Source organism: Camelus dromedarius, chromosome 4 (genome assembly GCF_036321535.1).
Source record: "Camelus dromedarius isolate mCamDro1 chromosome 4, mCamDro1.pat, whole genome shotgun sequence".
Lineage (NCBI taxonomy): Eukaryota > Metazoa > Chordata > Mammalia > Artiodactyla > Camelidae > Camelus > Camelus dromedarius.
Window position 1 is genome coordinate 47,575,867 of NC_087439.1, and position 6,053 is coordinate 47,581,919.

The window sequence follows — 6,053 nt, forward strand, 5'->3', positions numbered from 1 at the left end:
TTTAGATTGTACTGGCTTTGGGAAAGACCATTTTCTATTTCAAGATGGATATTTTAAGTGGTTTCTGTAGAATTATCTTTTTGCCTAAGTGCTATGAAATTTCAGAGCCTAAGTTCAGAGTTCAATGTGAAGAACCAGCCAACACTCCCCCCACCCCAACACACACACCTAGGGAGTTTTCCTATGGAATAACAAATTGCCCAAAGCCAAGCTGGAGGTGCCGTGGGGCTGTGAAACCAGGGACATCAGAAGTCACCACTGGACCCAAAGTTTGAGGTACCAGTGTGATTTGGTTACAGGTGGCACCAGCATGGTCTCGAAGTCCCCACAGCATTCTTACCCATGAGTCATGAACAATACTACCTTTTGGGGGGCTATTTGGAAGACTTCCAAAAAATGTCGCCCCCTTCTATTCCCAGTAGGAGGATGTTCCCACAAGAAGCTTAAGAATTCAGCAGATAAAACAGCTAGAGAAAATAAATTTCAGTACAATCATTTTTTAATTCATTTGCCAACATTCAATTCAAAGTCAGGGCTTCCCCACAAAAGACCCCTTACAGCCAAAACAATCTTGAGAAAGAAGAACAGAGCTGGAGGAATCACAATCCCTGACTTCAGATGACTACAAATCTACAGGAATCAAAACAGTATGGTACTGGCACAAAAACAGACACATATATCAACGGAACAAGACAGAAAGCCCAGCAATAAACACACACACTTTTGGTCAATTAATCTACAACAAAGGAAGCAAGAACATACAAGGGAGAAAAGACAGTTTCTTCAATAAGTGGTGCTGAGAAAACTGGACAGCTACATGTGTAAAAGAATGAACTCAGAACATTCTCTAACACCATTTACAAAAATAAACTCAAAATGGATTGAAGACCTAAATGTAAGACCCAATAATCTAAAACTCCTAGAGGAAAACATAAAACACTCTTTGACATAAATCGCAGCAATATTTTTTCTTGATTTGTCTCCTAGAGTAATGGAAATACAAGCAAATGGGACCTAGTTAAACTTAAAAGCTTTTGCACAGCAAAGGAGACCATAAAAAAAACAAAAAGACAACTTATGGAATGGGAGAAAATATTTGCAAACAATGAGACTAACAAGAGATTAATTTCCAAAATATAGAAACAGCTCATACATCACCTCACACCAGTCAGAATGGCCATCATTAAAAAATCTACAAATAATAAATGCTGGAGAAGGTGTGGAGATAAAGGAACCCTCTTACACTGTGGATGGGAATGTAAATTGGTGTCACCAATATGGAAAACAGTATGGAGATTCCTCAAAAAACTAAAAATAGACTTATCAAATGATCCAGCAATCCCACTCCTGGGCATATATCCAGAGGAAGATCTAATTTGAAAGGACACATGCACTCCAATGTTAATAGCAGCACTATTTACAATAGCCAAGACATGGAGGAAACCTATCGACAGATGACTGGATAAAAAAGCTATGGTGTACACACACACACACACACACACACACACACACACACGAATACTAAGCCATAAAAAGAATGAAATAATACCATTTGCAGCAACCAGGATGGACCTAAAGATCATCATATTAAGTGAAGTAAGTCAGAGAAAGACAGATGTCATATATCACTTATATGTGGAATGTGAAAAAAATGATACAAATAAACTTATCTGCAAACCAGAAATAGACTCACAGACATAGAAAACAAACTATGGTTACCAAAGGGGAAAGGGGTTGGGGGGGATGGAGAAATTAAGATTAACATATACACTCTACTGTACATAAAATAGATGAACAACAAGGACCTACTGTATAGCACAGGGAACTATATTCAATAGCTTGTAGTAAGCTATAATGGAGATATATATATATATCTGAATCACTACGGTGTACACCTGAAACTAACAAAACATTGTAAATCAACTATATTTCAATAAAAAATTAATTAAAAAAAGTCAAGGTTTCCCAAAATGTGGTCTGTGGGTCACTGGCAGCAGAATCACCCAGGGTTCTTCTGGGCCCCACTCCAGTTGGAAATCAGGACCTTGGGGTGAGTCTGGAAAACAGTGGGTAGCAGCTTCCTCAGGTGATCCTGGGACATCTCAAAGTCTGAAACTACCTGGAGCAGGTAATCACCTTACAGCCTCACAAACCTGCCACTGGGTTGATATCATTTTCTTCCTGGCTTGAAACTGATAACGTTAGAGTCACTCATCTTAGTTAATTCAGTTCATCAAACATATATTGAGCAACATCAATGTGCTGTCAGGGATACAAGCATGAGCAGGATCCAGCTCTTGTCCTCACTAATCTTATAGTGGAGTCAGAAGGATCAGATAAATGCACAAATAAATATAATGCAAGGCAGAAAATGGTGAGATCTTCCCATGAGAGAGCTCTACCAAGAACCAGAAGTTCAGAGGAGAGAGTGGCCATGTTCTGTGGGGAGAACTAAGAATGCCATGTTTTTTTTTGTGATGGGCCTTGAGTAACGGGTAGAATTTCACAAGTGGAGATGTTAGGTGTGTTGGGATTCTGGGAAGAAGGAACAATGTGAGGAAACAGGTAGAGGCAGGATGTTTACAGACCACCGGTGAGTGGCTTTGACCTAGAAAGCTAGTTTAGAACCATTTCATGACTGGAATACCAGGTAGATGAATTTTTTTTTAATTGAGATAATTCACATTATAAAGTTCATCCTTTTAAAGTGTGTAATTCAGTGGTTTTAGTATATTCATAGAGTTGTACAACCAGTAATCTTATCTAATTTCAGAACATTTTTATCACCCCAAAAAGAGACCTCACACCTATTAGCAGCCACTCCCCACCCTCCCCTCCTCCAGCCCCTGGCAACCACTAATCTACTTTCTGTCTGTATGGATTGGGCAGATGAATTTGTACATAATTAAAAAGGGAGTAGGGAGCCACTAATTATTTTACTTGAGGTAAAATTTGCATATAGTGAAATGCACGGATCTTGAGTGTACAATTCAATGAGTTCTGACAAGTGTATACACTTATCTTACTAATTCTTCCAAATACAGACATTTTCATCACCTTAGGAAGTTCTCTGTGGCCCCTCTAGCTAATCCCTACTCCATAAGCAACTTTTATCATCATAAATTAATTTTGTTTTTTCTTAAACTTCATGTACATGGAACCATACAGTATGGACTCTTGTGTCTGGCTTCTTTCTCTCACAATAATATTTTGAAATTCATTATTGCTCTTTGTGTGTATTTCATGCTTTTTTATTGCTAAAAACGACGAATGTACCACATTTTGCTTATCCAGGTTCTACTGATAGACATTTGAGTTGTTTCCAGTTGATGAACAATTGTGAACAAATTGTTGTTCCAAAAAAAAAAAAAAGAAAAAAATGTTTCTCTTTGGGGGGATATATGCTTTTATTTTTTGGTGGCAAGGGTAAATACCTAGGAGTGGGATTGTTGATTAGGGAGTTAATGATTTTTTTAGAGCAAGAACATGATCCCACCAGAACCAAACTTTAAGAAAATGAATGGGTAGGGGTGGACAGCGGAAACAAAAGTTTTAAGGACTATTTATCAAGCATTTACCCTCCAGGGCATCCATAGGGTCCAGGCATTCTGACTGGCAGAATGATACACTCATTCTTATTTTGGGGAAGATATGGTTTTGGTTTCGGACAAGATGGATCACTGTCCCCCAAAGGCCATTTCCCTGATAATCTGAGTTCCTGGCCTGGAGCATCAGTTGAATGAGTGAACTGCTAGCGATCACATACTACCTGGGAAGAAGGAAAGGGCATCGGGGAGAGTGGGTGGGCTGAGGCAGAAGCTTACACACCAGAAATTAGCCCACTTGCTGGACTGGTTGATTAGATTAGTTACTTGGGTAATGAGGTGGAGAATTTTATTCATCAGAAATTCTCCTCCAGAATTGCTCCCAAGAAAATCAGTCAGAGCATGCCCGGTGAGTCTCCCTGCCCTCCCCCATCCCCCAGGGAATCTCATGGAACTCCCAGACATGTTTATTCAAAGAGGATATTTATGGGCACTAGAGGCACAAGAAGGCTGCTGAATTAGAATTTAGGAAATGTGGGTGGGTTTTTTTCCAGTTACTCTGCTGATTGTGAACAACTTTAATCATCTATTTCTTGGTTTCCTTATCTGTAAAATGGGAATAATAATATCTGTTTAATTTCCCTTAAAAATAAGTAGACTGTAAAAATCAAAAGAGATCAGAAATGCTAAAATACGTTGAAAAAAGTATGCTCTCCATTTCCAACCAAATGACCAACGAAGTTCTCAGCTCATTTCTCGAGGTTTCCTATGTCCCGCTACTCCGGCTGTGGTTGGCACGGGTCCTACACTTGCCCACAGCCAGGCTCTGCCTCTTGACTGTCCTCTTTCCCGTCCTGGTCCCTTGAAACCCTTCCTGAGGTCTGCCACTCACACTAACTCCTTCACAGAGTCTCTCCTTATGACCCCCTCCTAGTCTGCTGGCGTGCCCCAGATTACGGCATGAGATGTTAGTGATACTGACTCAAGCCAATCCCTCGGGAAGTGCAACGTCCTCCCTTCATCTACAAACTCCTGGGGGAATTACAAACTCGGGCATTCCTGGCTCCAAGATCCCTCTTTCCATAAATTTTTAAATTCTCTGTGCCTCACTTTCTGTGGCTCTTTCTCCTCTCAGAAGATGTGGGACTCACCTCACCCTCTCTTTTTATAATTTCCAACATACAAAACAATCACAGGAGGAGGCATTTGGTGTCAAGTTTACTAGAGAGTTGAGGCAAAGGGAGGAGGTTTATGTTCCCGCAACCTATACGCCATCATAGTAAATCTTATACAGCCTTACTCTTTTTGCCTTTTTTATTGTTTACTAGTTTTATTCATCCGAAAATTTTTAAAATTGAAGTACAGTTGATTTACAATGTTGTGTTAGTTTCCAGTACACAGCAAAGCAATTCAATTAAACATATATATATTCTTTGTCAGACTCTTTTCCATTATAAGTTATTACAAGCTATTGAAAATAGTTCCCTGTGCTATAGAGTAGGTCCTTGCTGTTCATCTATTTTATATATAGTAATGTGTATCTGTTAATCCCAAACTCCTAATTTATGCCCCACACCTGGATCCTTTTCCCTTCGGAAACCATAAGTTTGTTTTCTGTGTCTGTGAGTCTATTTCTGGTTTTACATAGCCTTACTCTGAACAGTTCTTTGATCACTCTGCTGTAAGAATATCTCCTTGGCTACTTTCCTCCATGGGCAAAACCTCTGCCATTTGGCCTGCCCCCTCTCTCCCTCTTTCTTCCCCATTCCCTCTCTCCTTTTTAAAAAATTTCTTTTAGTTTTATCTTCGTAGTTCACTTGGAGTATCTTAACTTCTAGATAAGGCATTTTGTCCATTTATTTTACTTAACTTTTTTTAAGTGGAGGTACTGGGGATTGAACCCAGGACCTCATGCATATTAAGCAGATGCTCTACCACTGAGCTATACTCTCCCCCACCACTCTCTCCCCTCTTGATTCTCCTTTTCCCACCCCTGAATTCCTTTAGCTGATACTTTGTCTCTTTCTAAACTTTAGTTTTAGGGCTTCACCTCCACCCCTGGAATAGCAGATCAGATTTTTTTTTCTCTTTAAATACATTTGCCACCTTTTAAAAGATTTTTTTCTCCCTGTTACACTGACTCAAACTATTTATAATGATATCTTCCTGACCCTACCAGGTTATATGCTCCTTCATGGCAGTGTTTATTTCTGATCCATATTTTAAAAAATTTCTCAGAGTGTAACTCCAATGCTTTGCGTAGAGTAGACCCTCAGTGTTGAATGGATGAGTGTGGGAGTTAGGGAGTGGCTGACTAAATGAACGAACGCTGACATCGTCTATGTAACTTCAGAAAAAGCAGAGTGAAGGAACAGAAGCACTAGGTTTCCATGATGGGGTATTAACAGGCTTCAGTCACCACTGGAGGAGATCAACACGGGGTACAGAGAGTCCCTCCCGAGCTCATCCTGACCCTGGTGAGCAGGTGAACGCTGGGCTGGGGTGCAT

General features: G+C 39.9%; 1 non-coding gene across 1 annotated transcript; it reads right to left on the minus strand.

The window, feature by feature from the left end:
• Positions 1-5,425: 5,425 nt before the first annotated feature.
• Positions 5,426-5,498, minus strand: TRNAI-AAU (transfer RNA isoleucine (anticodon AAU)). Its single transcript has one exon. It is a non-coding gene; the product is annotated as a tRNA-Ile (tRNA).
• Positions 5,499-6,053: the final 555 nt, after the last annotated feature.